Source organism: Bubalus kerabau, chromosome 4 (genome assembly GCF_029407905.1).
Source record: "Bubalus kerabau isolate K-KA32 ecotype Philippines breed swamp buffalo chromosome 4, PCC_UOA_SB_1v2, whole genome shotgun sequence".
Classification (NCBI taxonomy): Eukaryota; Metazoa; Chordata; class Mammalia; order Artiodactyla; family Bovidae; genus Bubalus; species Bubalus kerabau.
In genome coordinates this window covers 87,711,167-87,728,322 of record NC_073627.1, presented here as the reverse complement: position 1 = coordinate 87,728,322, position 17,156 = coordinate 87,711,167, and the positions used below count along the sequence as shown (strand labels likewise).

Here is a 17,156-nt window from a genome sequence, read left to right as displayed (position 1 = left end):
TGCAGTGCAGGAGACACAGGTTCAAGTCCTGGGTTGGGAAGAGCCCCTGGAAAAGGAAATGGTAACCCACTCCAGTATGCTTGCCTGGAGAATCCCATGGACAGAGGAGCCTGGTGGGCTATAGTCCATAGCGTCCCAAAGAGTCAGGCACAACTTAGCGACAAAACCACCACCACCACTCCAGCCATTCTAAAATACTTGCCTCATGACAACCCCAGGCACTCTCTAACCTGTAAGCCCTTACATATTTCTCAGTCTTAGAAGATAATTCCTGTATCTCTGAACCCTTTCACTTGGTAATACTTACTCATCCTTAAATTCCAGCTTTGATGCTACTTGGCACAATAAATGTTTGTTAAGCACATAATATGTGCCAAGTGTTGTGCCAGATGAGGTTAAACTTAAAAACCCTGATCCACATTTCCAAGATGGGTTAATTATCTTCCTCTTGTGAAACTACCTTTATTATAGCATGTATCACGTTATACTAATATATTGCCTGCTTCTATGTATGTACCTCCCTTAGACTGTCTCCCTGATTTACTGAAGATATTTCCAGTGTATGACATGGGTACATAGTGTCATAAATAAATACTGTTGATAGACTAAGTGAATACTAGATATTATTGGAAAGAAGAGTGAAGAAGCTGAATCAGCAGTTGAAACAATGGTCTGAACAAGAAGAGAAGAATGGGCTGAAGAAATTAATCCATATCATCAATACTGGAATAAATAGTAATAACTAAAAGTTTAATATACAAAATGTAACATTTATTGCACTTTTATTTAGCCCAGGCACTATGCTGTGATCTTTTTGTATGTTATTCTTTAAGATATTTATTTTATTTATTTGGCTGTGCCAGGTCTTTTTTGCAGCATGTGGGATCTTTCAGCTGCAGCATGTGAACTCAATTGCGGCCTGTGGGACCTAGATCCTTGCCCAGGGATTGAACTGGGCCCCCTGCATTGGGAGTGCAGAGTCTTAGTCACTGGACCACCAGGGAAGTCCCTTGTATGTTATCTAATTGAATATTCTCAACTGTCCTGTGAGATAAGGACTATCAGTAATACCACTTTTAAAATGAGGAAACCAAGAGTTAGAATAAATAAGTAACACTTAGCAGAGCTTTTCAGCCCTTCAGTGGTAGAGCTTGGACTTGACTTCAATTCATTCAGCTTCAAAGTTGTTCCATTAAGGACCCGGAGATATTAATGACAGTAAAGAAATGATGAAAATGAAGGTAGAAGTTCACTAGACAAATTGGAGGTTAGAATGAGAAGACAGAAGATTCCATTTTAAGACAGTTCAGAGGTAGGTAGTCCATCTAGAGAATGACAAGGTGCAGAAGAGCTGATGTGTGAAGGTACTTACAGGGAAAGGTCACTGGCAGTGGGCAACTTCCAGTCACTCTCAGTGAGATGATGTGTCTAAATTATATTAAAGTTAAAATGCTATGCCAAAATTCTGTCTTTCCAAAAATATATCTTCCCTGATTCTCCCATTCTTCCTTTGAACTCACATAATCCTGTCTGTGTCTAAATTATAAAACAGTATTTAGATCATATGCATATGTCTTATTTCCCCATGCTACTTATACAATATATTATCTACTTCATCCTTAAACTTTTCTAAAACACCTAGGAATGGTATCTTGCATACACAAGATGCTCAATTTAAAAGGTATTGAATATATTAATTCAGTAAAAATAAAACTCCAAGTATTTTTGAACTTTCAGATGAGAAGTGGCTTTAAGGTTTCCCTTCTGTCAAAAGGCAATTATTTTAAGTGCTGTTTATATTCCTTGAAAATTTGAGAGTCTTTTGAAAAGAATAAGAAATATTACTGATTTTTGAATTATATTATTACATCCCTCAATTCAGTTTTGACACTGATTGCATGTTAGAAAGATCTCCTAGCTAAGTTGGTAGCAATACAAATTTTTTTCATATAAGACAATAATTAAAAAGTCACAATTTTTTCCACTGAAAGGTACCTACAAGTAATCATGGCTATATGATTGATTTATATTAACTTAACAGTCCTATGAATTGGAAGATTCTACTGACATTGAAAGATATTAAAGCAAAGAAACCCAAAATACTGTTAAGTCCCTATTTTATTTGGTATTTGATTTATTGAGGGGAAATGAAAATGAAGTTTTGATAGATTTCAGTTTATTCCACATTAAAAGGGAAAGTGAGACTAAACTTTCAACTTCCATAAAAATTAATTTTCTTTCAAGAAGGAAACCTCCGGTTTGTGTTGTGATGAAATTATATTTGACTGTTGAATCATTATTGTCTTATAATCCTGAACATGATTCCACTGAATTCAGGAAAGGCTATTTGAGTTCAGTAGAACACCTGTGAATGCAGATGAATTTTACATACTGGCTGTATCTGAGCATATTTTAAATGATGTGCATTATTACTAAGTTAAAATCCTCTGAATCAACAGTGACTTAGAAATAAGAATAAGTTGTTGAATCAGAACCTAGGTTACAATGGAAAATTAAGATCATTTATTTAGTGAGTAGAAATGTCAGTGTTTCAACATGATATATAGAATCAAATTAGTTAGCAATGATTTTGTTGGCTAATTTGGCAATTCAAATCTTCATTTCCAAGCACCATAGTCTGCTTGGGCTGTCATAACAAATTCCATAGACTGGTGGTCTAAACAACAGAATCCTATTGTCTCCCAGTTCTGGAGGCTGAGAAGCCCAAGATCAAGGTGCCAGCCAATTCAGTTTCTGTTGAGAACTCTCTTCCTGGCTTGACAAAGGCCACCTTCTTTCTGTGTTCACACATGGCAGAGAGAGCAAGTTCTGGTGTCTCTTCTTCTTCTAGGGCACCAACCACCTCAGATTAGACCCCACTTTTATTCCCTCTTTTAACCTTTATCACTTTCTCACAGTCCCTATCTCCAAATACAATCATATTGAGGTTTGGGGCTTCAACACACAAATTTGTGGGGAACACAAACATTCAGTCCATTTCAGCAATTATATTAATGTATTAAATTTATATATATTTCACTATTTTGTCTAACTACTGGCCTATTTAAGTTGTACTCCAATAAGCTGTATTATACCACTGGTTCTCAACCCTGGCTGCACATCATTGTTGTTGTTGTTGATGTCATGATGATGAGCTACCCATTTAGAAAAAAGGGGGGATTTATGCATTTTATTCAATCATCTTTATCTAAAATGTATTTGAGCTACTCACTTGATTTTTTAACTAGCCAAGACCATAAGAGACTACCATAAACAGTTATATGCCAACATATTGAACAATCTAGAAGAAATGGATAAACTTCAAAAAACGTATAATCTTCTAAGGCTGAATCAGGAAGAAATAGAAGATCTGAATAGATCTGTTCCTAGTAATAAAATTGAATCAGTAATCAAAAAATTCCCAACAAACAAAAGTCCAGAACCAGATGGCTTCACAGGAAAATTCTATTAAGCACTTAAAAAGGACCTAACGCCTTTTCTTCTCAAACCATTTCCAAAAGGGAAGGGGAAGAATACTTGTGAATTCATTCTATGAGGCCAGCACTACTCTGAGGCCAAAACCAAAGACACTACAAAGAGAAAAATTAAAAGCTAATATCCCTGATGAACATAGATGCTAAAATCCTCAATAAAATATTAGCAAACCAAATTCAACAATACAATTGAAAACATTATGTATCATGGTCAAGTGAGATTTATTTCAGGGATACAGTACTGCAAATCAACCATGTAATACATCACATTAACAAAACAAAGAAAAAAATCACAGGGAGATCTCAACAGATGCAGAAAAAAACATTTGATAAAATTCAACATCCATTCATAATAAAAACTCTCACTGAAGTGAGTGTAGAGGGAACATGATAAAGGCCATTTATGACAAACCCACAACTAACATCATACTCAATGCTAAAAAGTTGAAAGCTTTTCCTCTAAGATTAGGAAGAAGACAAGGATGAACACTCTTGCCACTTCTATTTAACATAGTAATAGAAGTCACAACCAAAGCAATTAGGCAAAAAAAAAAAAAAGAAATAAAAAGAATCCAAATTGAAAAGCCATGCATAAAAGTTTATTAATCAATAACAAAGGAGACAAGAATATGCAACAGGGAAAATACAGTCTTTTCAATAAGTAGTGCTGGGAAAACTGGACAGCTGCATGTAAAAGAATGAAGTCCAGTTCAGTTCTGTCACTCAGTCATGTCTGACTCTTTGCGACCCCATGGACTGCAGCACACCAGGCTTCCCTGTCCACCACCAACTCCTGGAGCTTGCTCAAACTCATGTCCATCGAGTCGGTGATGGCATCCAACCATCTCATCCTCTGTTGTCCCCTTCTCCTCCTGCTTTCAATCTTTCCCAGGATCAGGATCTTTTCTAAAGAGTCAGTTCTTTGCAAAAGAATGAAACTGGAACAATTTCTCATATCATATACAGAAACAAATTCAAAATGGATGTAAGACCAGAAACCATAAAGCTCCTAGAAGAAAATAAAGGCAGAACACTCTTTTTGACATAAGTCATAGCAATATTTTTTGAATCTGTCTTCTCAGGCAAAGGAAACAAAAGCAAAAGATAAACAAATGGTACCTAATTAACCTTAAAAGCTTTGGCACAGCAAAGGAAACCATCAACAAAATAAAAAGACAGTGGGCTTCTCTGTGGCTCATTGACGAAGAATCCATTTGCCAATGCAGGAGACACAAGTGCAAACTTTGGTCCAGGAAGATCCCACTTGAAACAGAGCAACTAAGCCCAAGAGCCACAACTACTGAGCCTGTGCTCCAGAGCCCAGGAGCTGCAGCTACTGAGCCCATGGGCCACTGAAGCTCGTGCTAGAGCCTATGCTTCGCAGCAAGGGAGGCCACCACAATGAGAAGCCCGTGCACCAAAACTGCAGAGTAGCCCCTGCTCAACACAACTAGAGAAGAGCCCATGCAGCAACAAAGACCCAACATAGCCAAAAATAAATAAATAAATAAATAGAATTTTTTTTTAAGTCAAAAATAAAAATACAATCTACTGAATGGGAGAAAATATTTGCAAATGATATGTCCCATGAGGGGTTAATATCCAAAATATAATAAACAACTTACACAACAAAATATAAAAAACAATTTAAAAAGAGGCAGAAGACCTGAATAGGCATTTTTCTAATTAAGACACACAGATGGCCAACAGGCACATGAAAAAATGCTCGGTATCACTAATCATCAGGAAATGCAAATCAAAACCACAATGAGATAGCATCTCACGACTCACACCTGTCAGAATAGCTGTCATCAAAGGCTAAATGTTAGGGAGGATATGGAGAAAAGGGAATGCTAGTACATCATTGGTGGGAATGTCAAGTGATGCAGCCTCCATGGAAAACAGTATGGAGGTTCCTCAAAAAACTATAAATAGAACTACCATATGATCCAGCAATTCCACTGCTGAGTATATATTCAAAGAAAATAAAAATACTAATTCAAAAAAATACATGCATGCAACGTTTATAAAAGCACTATTTACAGTAGCCAGTATATGAAAGCAACCTAAGTGCCTGTGAAGATGAAAGGATAAAGATGTGGGATATATATATACATATATATATGTACAGATTATATATCTGTGTATGTGGGATACATTTACATACATATATATACACACACCGGAGAGGGCAATGGCACCCCATTCCGGTACTCTTGCCTGGAAAATCCCATGGACGGAGGAGCCTGGTAGGCTGCGGTCCATGGGGTCGCTAAGAGTCGGGCACAACTGAGTGACTTCACTTTCACTTTTCACTTTCATGCATTGGAGAAGGAAATGGCAACCCACTTCGGTGTTCTTGCCTGGAGAATCCCAGGGACAGTGGAGCCTGACGGGCTGCCATCTATGGGGTCGCATAGAGTCAGACACGACTGAAGCGACTTAGCAGCAGCAGCAGCAGCATATACACACACAATGGAATATTATTCGACCCCCCAAAAATAATAAAATCTTGCCATTTGCAACAACATGGATGGTCCTGGAGGTGTTTTGGTTACTGAAATAATTCAAACAAAGAAAGAAAATATTGTTTATTTTCATTTACATGTGGAATCTAAAAATCAAAACAAATAGAACAAAGACAGACTCACAGATACCAAGAACAAACTAATGGTTACAAGAGGGGAAGGGGTAGGGAGATGGCAAAATAGGTGAAAGGTATTAAGAGGTCTAAACAACTAGTGTAACATAAAAAGGTTATAAGGATATAATGTACAGCACAGAGAATATAGTCAGTATTTCATAATAACTTTGGATAGTGAGTAATCTATAAAAATACTGGATCATTATATTGTACACCTGGAACTAATATGACTTAAAGTCAACTATGCTTCAATAAATTTTTTTAAACACTTACTAAAATTGTCATTTCTAATTATCTTAAGTTTATACTTGGAAAGCATTGTTGTCACTTAACATAGTTATTACACAAGATGACTATTCAATTGGATATTTCAAAACAGCTCTCATATATTAGATGTAAAAAATAATAATAACCTAGTGGTTAGCCTGCAGTTTTCAATTTAACTTTGGTCTAAAGAATTCGAGTAGTAATAATAATAACAAACTTTCTTAATAAACATAAATGTCAGACTCTGACAGAGTCTGTGCTAGTATACTACAACAGACACAAAAGTGTCAGACATGCTTTAGTGACTAAACAACAACAAAATGTATAACTAAACCATTTTCTGTACACCTGAGACTAACAACATTGTAAATCAAATATACTGCAATGTAAAATAAATAAAAGAAAAAATATATGCTAATATACAATATAAATATTAGGCTAACAATAACTATTGCATCTAGATAAAATTGAAAAATTAGTCTTTACAAAGGAACTTGCTACTAAAACTCCAGTATATTTCATTAGGTATAGTTTTTAATCTCTTTAAAGTTATAAAGTTCTTTGATATTTGATTAAAAGCTCTAGAATTTTCTTTTCAGGAGAAAAAAACACATTTACACATAGACCATATTTGGAATATACTCTTATGAACTCATTGACTATGAAGCTTTTTCATAAATTCCCTGTTAAAAAGCACCTCCCTAGTTCATTTAGAGGATGTTCAGTTCAGTTCAGTTCAGTCGCTCAGTCGTGTCCAACTCTTTGCAACCCCATGAATCGCAACATGCCAGGCCTCCCTGTCCATCACCAACTCCCGGAGTTCACTCAGACTCATGTCCATCAAGTCAGTGATGCCATCCAGCCATCTCATCCTCTGTCATCCCCTTCTCCTCTTGCCCCCAATCCCTCCCAGCATCAGAGTCTTTTCCAATGAGTCAACTCTTCGCATGAGGTGGACAAAGTACTGGAGTTTCAGCTTTAGCATCATTCCTTCCAAAGAAATCCCAGGGCTGATCTCCTTCAGAATGGACTGGTTGGATCTCCTTGCAGTCCAAGGGACTCTCAAGAGTCTTCTCCAACACCACAGTTCAAAAGCATCAATTCTTCAGCGCTCAGCCTTCTTCACAGTCCAACTCTCACATCCATACATGACCACTGGAAAAACCATAGCCTGACTAGATGGACCTTTGTTGGCAAAGTAATGTCTCTGCTTTTGAATATGCTATCTAGGTTGCTCATAACTTTTCTTCCAAGGAGTAAGCGTCTTTTAATTTCATGGCTGCAGTCACCATCTGCAGTGATTTTGGAGCCCAAAAAATTAAAGTCTGACACTGTTTCCACTGTTTCCCCATTTATTTCCCATGGGAAGGTATCTTAACTGTCAGAAATCCAGTTTCCAAATCAGTTGCAGGGACATGAACAAAATACAACAATCTGTCCCCCTAAGTCTAATTTTAAAAAGATAATTGTGGAAGAGAAAAAAATCTTGATACCTAAAAGAGGCCTTTTAATAGATCTCATGGATGCTAGAGGCTGGAAGGAAGTCCATGTAACCCTCTGGTTTCACATGACTGCCTGCCACTGAGGTTTGCCTTAGAAAATCATCCTCAACTCACTCCTACCTTCACCTTCCTTTACCAGGGATAACATTTCGATTAAAAAAAAAAACCAGGTGATAAATATCTTTTGGTCGTATCCTTTTCCTATTTATTCACTTTGTGAAAAGCTTAAGCAGATGGGATTTGTTTGCTTCTTTCTCTCCGGAATATTTTTTATTTTTGCATTCTATGATTTAGTAATAACCTTATATCATATATCAAAAATCAATTATTTATGCATTCATTTAACAAATACTTACTGAGCTCTTACTATGTGTTTCAGTTCAGTTCACTTGCTCAGTCGTGTCAGACTCTTTGCGACCCCATGAACCACATCATGCCAGTCCTCCCTGTCCATCACCAACTCCTGGAGTTTACCCAAACTCCTGTCCATCGAGTTGGTGATGCCATCCAACCAACTCATCATCTGTCATCCCCTTCTCCTCCTGCCATCAATCTTTCCCAGCATCAGGGTCTTTTCAAATGAGTCAGCTCTTCGCATCAGGTGGCCAAAGTATTGGAGTCTCAGCTTCAACGTCAGTCCGTCCAGTCCTGAGGAGATCAGGATTGATCTCCTTTAGGATCGACTGATTGGACCTCCTTGCAGTCCAAGGGACTCTCAAGAGTCTTCTCCAACACCACAGTTCAAAAGTATCAATTCTTCTCTGCTCAGCTTTCTTTAGAGTCCAACTCTCACATCCATACATCACCACTGGAAAAACCATAGCCTTGACTAGATGGACCTTTGTTGGTAAAGTAATGCCTCTGCTTTTTAATATGCTGTCTAGGTTGGTCGTAACTTTTCTTCCAAGGAGGAAGCGTCTTTTAATTTCATGGCTGCAATCACCATCTGTAGTGATTTTGGAGCCCCCCCAAAAATAAAGTCAGCCACTGTTTCCACTGTTTCCCCATACATTTCCCATAAAGTGATGGGACCAGACGCCAAGATCTTAGTTTTCTGAATGTTGAGCTTTAAGCCAACTTTTTCACAATCCTCTTTCACTTTCATCAAGAGGCTCTTTAGTTCTTCATTTTCTGCCATAAGAGTGGTGTCATCTGCATATCTGAGGTTATTGATAGTTCTCCCGGTGATCTTGATTCCAGCTTGTGCTTCATCCAGCCCAGTGTTTCTCATGATGTACTCTGCGTATAAGTTAAATAAGCATGGTGACAATATACAGCCTTGATGTACTCCTTTCCCGATTTGGAACCAGTCTGTTCTTCCATGTCCAGTTCTAACTCTTGCTTCCTGACCTGCATACATATTTCTCAAGAGGCAGGTCAGGTGGTCTGATATTCCCATCTCCTTCAGAATTTTCCACAGTTTATTGTGATCCACACAGTCAAAGGCTTTGGCATAGTCAATAAAGCAGAAGTAGATGTTTTTCTGGAACTCTCTTGCTTTTTCCATGATCCAAAAGATGTTGGAAATTTGATCTCTGGTTCCTCTGCCTTTTCTAAATCCAGCTTGAACATCTGGAAGTTCACAGTTCACATACTGTTGAAGCCTGGCTTGGAGAATTTTGAGCATTACTTACTAGCATGTTAGATGAGTGCAATTGTGCAGTAGTTGGAACATTCTTTGGCATTACCTTTCTTTGGGATTGGAATGAAAACTGACCTTTTCCAGTTCTGTGGCCACTGTTGTTTTCCAAATTTGCTGGCATATTGAGTGCAGCACTTTCACAGCATCATCTTTTAGGATTTGAAATAGCTCAACTGGAATTCCATCACCTCTACTAGCTTTGTTGTAGTGATGCTTCCTAAGGCCCACTTGACTTCACATTCCAGGATGTCTGGCTTTAGGTGAGTGATCACAGCATCATGGTTATCTGGGTCATGAAGATCTTTTTTGTACAGTTCTTCTGTGTATTCTTGCCACTTCTTCTTTATATCTATATGTTTAGCATATGCTGTAATGTGGGATCCAATGAGCGAAATCATTGTTCCTGCCCTCATAGAGCTGACAGTGTAGTCAGAGAGACAAACTATAGTCAAAGAGAATAGCATAATAATTACAAGAGTCATAGTGCTATGCAGGAAAGTTACATGGAACCACAAAAGGCCATAACTGTAGTATTGGATGAGTCAGGAGGTCAGAAAAAGAGCTGAATGTGTTGCAATTTAAGAAAGAGTGAGAGTTAACCAGGTGAGTAAGAGTAGAAAAGCACTTCTAGGCAAACACCCATGTCCTCTTTGTCTGAACTTGCTCCTGCCTTACTCAATTTGGTCTGTGCTAAGATATTTGTATCTTTCTCAAACAGTCTGTGCAAAGGCCCTGTGGCTATAGCAAACTAATTGAATGTATCAGTTCAGTTCAGTTGCTCAGTCGTGTCTGACTCTTTGCAACCCCATGAACTGCTGCACGCTAGGCTTCCCTGTCTATCACCAACTCCTGGAGTTCACCCAAACTCATGTCTATCGAGTCAGTGATGCCATCCAGCCATCTCATCCTCTGTCTTCCCCTTCTTTTCCTGCCCCCAATCCCTCCCAACAACAGAGTCTTTTCCAATGAGTCAACTCTTCTCATGAGGTGGCCAAAGTATTGGAGTTTCAGCTTTAGCATCAGTCCTTCCAAAGAACACCCAGGACTGATATCCTTTAGGATGGACTGGTTGGATCTCCTTGCAGTCCAAGGGACTCTCAAGAGTCTTCTCCAACACCACAGTTCAAAAGCATCAATTCTTCGGCTCTCAGCTTTCTTCACAGTCCAACTCTCACATCCATACATGACCACTGAAAAAACCATAGCCTTGACTAAATGGACCTTTGTTGACAAAGTAATGTCTCTGCTTTTTAATATGCTATCTAAGTTGATCATAAGTTTCCTTCCAAGGAGTAAGCATCTTTTAATTTCATGGCTGCAATCACCATCTGCAGTGATTTTGGAGCCCAAAAAAATAGTCTGATACTGTTTCTGCTGTCTCCCCATCTATTTCCCATGAAGTGATGGGACCAGATGCCATGACCTTAGTTTTCTGAATGTTGAGCTTTAAGCCAACTTTTTCACAATCCTCTTTCACTTTCATCAAGAGGCTCTTTAGTTCTTCTTCACTTTCTGCCATAAGAGTGGTGTCATCTGCATATCTGAGGTTATTGATAGTTCTCCCGGCAATCTTGATTCCAGCTTGTGCTTCTTCCAGCCCAGCATTTCTCATGATGTACTCTGCATATAAGTTAAATAAGCAGGGTGACAATATACAGCCTTGACGTACTCCTTTTCCTACTTGGAACCAGTCTGTTGGTCCATGTCCAGTTCTAACTGTTGCTTCCTGACCTGCATACATATTTCTCAAGAGGCAGGTCAGGTGGTGTAAGTATAATTCATATTGCTCTTGCAATTACATACTTTTTCATGCAGAGACTTGGAGCCTCAAGGTTTTTTGAGGACGGAAAGATTTCCTCTCCTTCTGCATCTAGATATATAGATAGTTTGGCTACAAGGAGGAACTTTGGATCTGAACATGAAAAGAGACGACTACTAGCAGCTGGCAAATCACACAATCATTCTTTCACAGATCTTGGTGTTTTTGTTAAGATAATCTATATAGGAACATTTTTGCAAATATCTTTATCAGATAACTCTAAAGAAGACATATAAAGTGTAGTGGATGTAAGTGTAGTGGTGATAATTTCAGTAGTAGTGGTAGTATTCTTTTCTAAAACCCCATCCTGCTCAATGTTTTCCATAAATTGATTAAATGGAAGCCACAGAGCTTCTGCTATGTGGCAAGGGCTAGGAGTGGGGAGGAGGTTTTTAACTTTAAGGCAAGGTATATGAGTCTGTCGACAAAGCATCCATTTTATTGGCTTTCAAATAGAAAAAAAGCCACTGTCTGTGTGTTTTGGGGGAGGGACTGTTCAGGAAAAAGAGCTAGACTCGGAACTCAAACCCGGGCTCTGTAACAACCTAGAGGGATGGAATGGGGAGGAAGATGGGGTGGACGCTCAGGTGGGAGGGGACATATATATACCTATGACTGATTCATGTTGATGTTTGGCAGAAACCAACACAATACTGCAAAGAAATTATCCTTCAATTAAAAATAAATAATTTTATTAAAAACACCTATAGCTAGGAATCTGCAGAGCATTTTACAAAAAAAGCAAAACCTATTGGAAAAAAAAAATCACGTAAAAACATTTAAGATATACTTGGAACAAATTTAATTCTTAGGCCAAGGTTTGAGCAAAACACATATCTGAGCGCAGATGAAATTGAGTAAGGCAAGAGCAAGTTAGGACACAGAAGAAGATCCTTGCGGGTCCAGCACAGAATCTCTTCCTTATGCAGATTAACCTGGGTGCCGGGGAGTAAAGAGTCTTCATCCCAGCACCCAGCTTGCATTCTTAGCATGCAGATAGTTATAGGGTCTCATCTCAAAACACAGTTTCAGACATTCCCAGAAAGTCCTTTCTTGCCTTTATAAACTCACGAGTAGATACAAACCTACAAAAAGATCCTGTGGCTCAGTAAATCCTTTCTGACTATTGTCTAAAACAGGGATGTCAAGATTGAACACGATCAGTCAATTCTGCGGAAAAGGCAGTGGCACCCCACTCCAGTACTCTTGCCTGGAAAACCCCATGGATGGAGGAGCCTGGTAGGCTGCGGTCATGGGGTCGCTAAGAGTCGGACACGACTGAGAGACTTCACTTTCACTTTTCACTTTCATGTATTGGAGAAGGAAATGGCAACCCACTCCAGTATTCTTGCCTGGAGAATCCCAGGGGCAAGGGAGCCTAGTGGGCTGACGTCTGTGGGGTTGCACAGAGTCGGACACGACTGAAGTGACTTAGCAGCAGCAGCAGTCAATTCTGTCGCTCAACTGAATTCTGCATTGATTTCTGTTTTGTGTTCCCTTATACCACATCTTGTTATATCCTCATGTTCTCCACAAAACTTCTAGAGTATGTTACGTATTTAAAGCCAAAGCAAATTGGAACTATTTTGACCAAGCCAGCCTCTCCCAATGTTTACCGATACATTCTAACCTATATACAGCACTGTCTCCCTCCCTAATGGGCTTAATGTAAACTCAACCCAATGGTCTATGTTAAGCTGTTTCACCTTCCAGCTGAACAATGCTCCCCTTTAAGAAGCATCAGAGAACCAAAATTGCTAGATGAGACCTGACTCAACTTGTTTCTCTATTGTAGCCTAAGATTAAAGCATTTTTTCACCTACTTCCCCCAACCCCCACCCTTTTCTAATCCTCTATCCGGCTGATTCATAACAGCTGTTAAATAACTAGACATTTAGGTAAAGGCAAACTGAACCTATAAATCAATGTGTGTGATATAATAACCAACTCTTTCCGGCACAGCTTGCCTTGGTTTGCTTTTTTTTATGCTGATTTCAGCTGCAGCATATGTATGAAGGGGTTTAGCACAATTGTAAATACTAATCTCCAGGCTGCTAATGTCATCATAGAAATGGATATAAGTAAATGAAACTCACAGTACATTCCTAGACATATGATGGGAGATTCTGAAGACATGCTTCCTCAAAGCTGTTGCAATCCTCCTGAGTGTGAGTATATGCTGGGATTGCCTTGTTTGTAAACTACAGAAGCCAATATCAGCTAGTTTCAGCAGGGTAGGGAATTGACAATGGTACAGAATGTCTCATGGACCCAGCGGCAGGGATGTAGAGGGGCCTCAGAAGAAGACTAACACCAGAACCTAGAAAGCCATAAAGATTTTCTATTTCACCCCTCTTTTAAAATTTTTATTTATTTATTTTTGGCTGTGCTGTGTCTTTGGGGCTGTGCAGGCTTTTCTCTACTTGCAGAGAGCGGGATCTACTCTCTAGTTGTAATGTGTGGACTCCTCATTGTGGTGGCTTCTCTTGTTACAGAGCATAGGCTCTAGAACACAAAGGCTTCAATAGTTGCGGCTCCCAGGCTCTCGAGCACAGGCTCAATAGTTGTGGCTCGTGGGCTTAGTTGCTCCGTGGCGTCTTCCCAGATCAGGGATCGAACTGTGTCTCCTGCATTGGCAGACAGATTCTGTACCACTGAACCACCAGGGAAGCCCTCCATTTCATCTCTTTTAGTCCATCTGTTCATTCTTTTTCCCCTCTGCCTTGACTAGGTTCCTCTGTGTGACAGATACTGGCTGGTTGTTCGGCAAATTCATTTTCCTTTTCTTCTAGGGACACATCTAGACCACATTTTCCATTAGGTGTAGACATGTACTCAATTCTGGCCTTCACTTTGAAGCCTGATCCATGAAAAGTTCCTTGTAATTCTCTAGTCTCTCTTTCTCTTCATCTGCTGGCAGAATGAAGAAGACTGAGAACTTAGAGCAAAGTGATAGCGACGGGATAAAAGGAGCTTGAGTCCTGAATAACTGCATGCCTCTCCCTCCTGCTATTAATGACATACCCCTAACCCCCACCCAACTACCATGGACTCAATGTGACTGAGAAATGAAGTTCTGTCTTGTTAAATTCTATTCCATTCTGTTAAGCTATTGCGATCTGTGATTCATCTTTTATACCAGTTAGTATCACTCATGGAGAAGGCAATGGCAACCCACTCCAGTACTCTTGCCTGGAGAATCCCAGGGATGGGGGAGCCTGGTGGGCTGCCGTTTATGGGGTCGCACAGAGTTGGACACGACTGACGCGACTTAGCAGCAGCAGCAGCAGCATCACTCAAAGTCTCCTTTCCTATTTTGGAAAATTCCCAACCTGCAGCTTCAGAGAGTATATCTAACAAATACAGCCCCCAAATAAGGGTAAGTCTTTTCTCCATTGGTCTTATTTTCAGGAATCAGACTGATTGAACTAATGGGTCAATTCCTACCCTTGATGCAGTCAACTTTACTGAGGGAAGTGAAGTTGTCACGTGCAAAATGGCCCCTAGAGGGTTCACCAGGTGAAGAGAATAAAACCAAGATAGATCTGAGTTCCTCTTCCAGCTCTGCTGCTAACTCGTTGGATAGTGTTTCTTAATTAACACACTTATCTGTTTTGGACATCAGTCCCCACATATCAAAATGAGAGATGTAGATTGTCATCTCCAAAGTCTTTTGCAACTTCATTACCCATAAAGCTTCCTATTATGCTTAGAAAACAACTCAACTCTTAAACAACAAAATGAGAGTTTCCTTGAATTTTCTTGTCCTTGGCATAGAGATGCCCCAAATATCACAGGACCTTTTTGCTGTTCCCAGACACCCTATTTGGTGTCTAACATAATGTAAATATTATACCCTGAATACTCATTGGAAGGACTGATGCTGAAGCTAAAGCTCCAATACTTTGGCCACCTGATGCAAAGAGCTGACTCATTGGAAAAGACCCTGATGCTGGGAAAGATTGAAGGCAGGAGGAGAAGGACAACAGAGGATGAGATGGTTGGATGCCATCACCAACTCAATGGACGTGAGTTTGAGCAAGCTCCAGGAGTTGGTGATAGATAGGGAAGCCTGGCATGCTGCAGTCCATGGGGTCGCAAAGAGTCAGACACAACTGCGTGACTAAACTGAACTGAAGCATGTAATAATTACCTTACAGAGTCACTGTAAGGATTTTTAAAAATCACATTTATGTGGCTCTAGTACTAAATAAATGCTTAATGAATGCTTAAAAATGAACTTATCTCCTTATACTACAATTATTTGTCTGTATATCCACTAGAGTTTAAGCACCTAAATATCAGACTTTCACTTTTATTGGCCTTCCTGTCATTAAGACACTAGCCCAGGGTCTAGCACATAATATCTATCTAATAAATGTTATTAAATGAGTAAATAAATAATGGGTATTATATGGAATATTTAGTTAGTCTTATAAAAATGCAAACTTTTCTTTCATATTAAAGTATTTCTCTCATATTATAGTCCTTCAATTGATTACTACATATTAAGGATATCTCCTCTTTTGCCAGAAGTGCATTTCTTTAAGAATAGCCTAAGGTATGAAATCTTAGGTCCCAGGGTTTCTAGTATGTGGCTATTCTTAGAATTACTTGGGGATCTGGGGAGCTGTTTAAATATACTGATGCCTACGTCCCATCCAGACTTACTGAATTGGAATCTTGGGGGTAGATCCCAGGCATCAAGGTATTTTTAATGCTTCCCAGTATAGCAGCCAGGGCTAAGAGCCTCTATTCTGGCCTATCTGTTCATGTTGCAGCCATGTATTAAGTATATGTGTTTTTCACTCCTCTACTTGTTCAGCGTGGTGTATTAGGCACTACATTAGTCAGAATTACCCAGAGAAACAGAATCAGCCAGAGATGTATATGAGAGATTGATTAAATTAGCTCATGTGATTGTGGAGGTTGGCAAGTCCAAAATCTGCAGGGTAGGCTGCAGACTTAAGACCCAGGGAAAAGCTGAAGTTTGAGTCCAAAGACAGTCTGCTGGCAGAGCTCCTTTTCTCAGGAGATCAGTGTCTTTCAGTTAAGCCTTTCAACTGATTGGATGAGTCCCGACAATATTATGGAAGGTAATCTTCTTTCTCAAAGTCTGCAGATTTAAATTTTAATCTCACCTAAAAATGCCGTCTTAGAGAAACATCTAGAATAGTGTTTGACTAAATATCCGAGTACCATAGCCTAGCCAAGTTGGCACATAAAATTAACTATCAAGGGCACTTAGAATGTCAATTTTTGCCCTTTCCTTTGCTAGCTAAAAGCAATTTCCAGTGACTCCTTGGTGCCCCCACAGGGCTTGCTTTAGAAAAATCAATTTTCTTTATGGTGGAGATCATGGCTGCTGCTCTGGAAGAAGCAAGAGAAGCAAACCTGAAGTGGAAGGGTTAAAAGTCTAACTCACAAGCCCAGCTAAGGGTGGCCCAGAGGATCCTACATCAACTGCCTTTGTCTGCCAGAGTGCTCCTATTTCATACTTGACTCCCTGCGAATGTCTCTTAGAAAACTCAGCTACTATGTCTGTCAAGTGAATATGCACATTCATCTGTTCTTATGGGAATTACATCCAGGAAATCTAGATTAATCCCAGATCAAAACTGCCAGTGTAACCAACAGATTCTCCACTGGAAATAGACACAACAGTTAAGTCAACATGCAGTTGTCCTTTTCAAAAATTTTGATTCCAAAATTTGAACCTATTCCAAGTCCCTGCTGCTGCTGCTGCTAAGTCGCTTCAGTCATGTCTGACTCTGGACCCCATAGACGG

The 17,156-nt window shown here is 39.4% G+C and overlaps 1 long non-coding RNA gene across 1 annotated transcript in view; it reads left to right on the top strand.

The window, feature by feature from the left end:
• Window positions 1-13,472: 13,472 nt before the first annotated feature.
• The window catches only part of LOC129651485 (uncharacterized), a 28,603-nt gene continuing 24,919 nt past the window's right edge, over window positions 13,473-17,156 (top strand). Inside the window, exon 1 of the long non-coding RNA XR_008714178.1 lies at window positions 13,473-13,536. This is a non-coding gene — a long non-coding RNA (uncharacterized LOC129651485). The remainder of the gene's footprint in view (window positions 13,537-17,156) is intronic.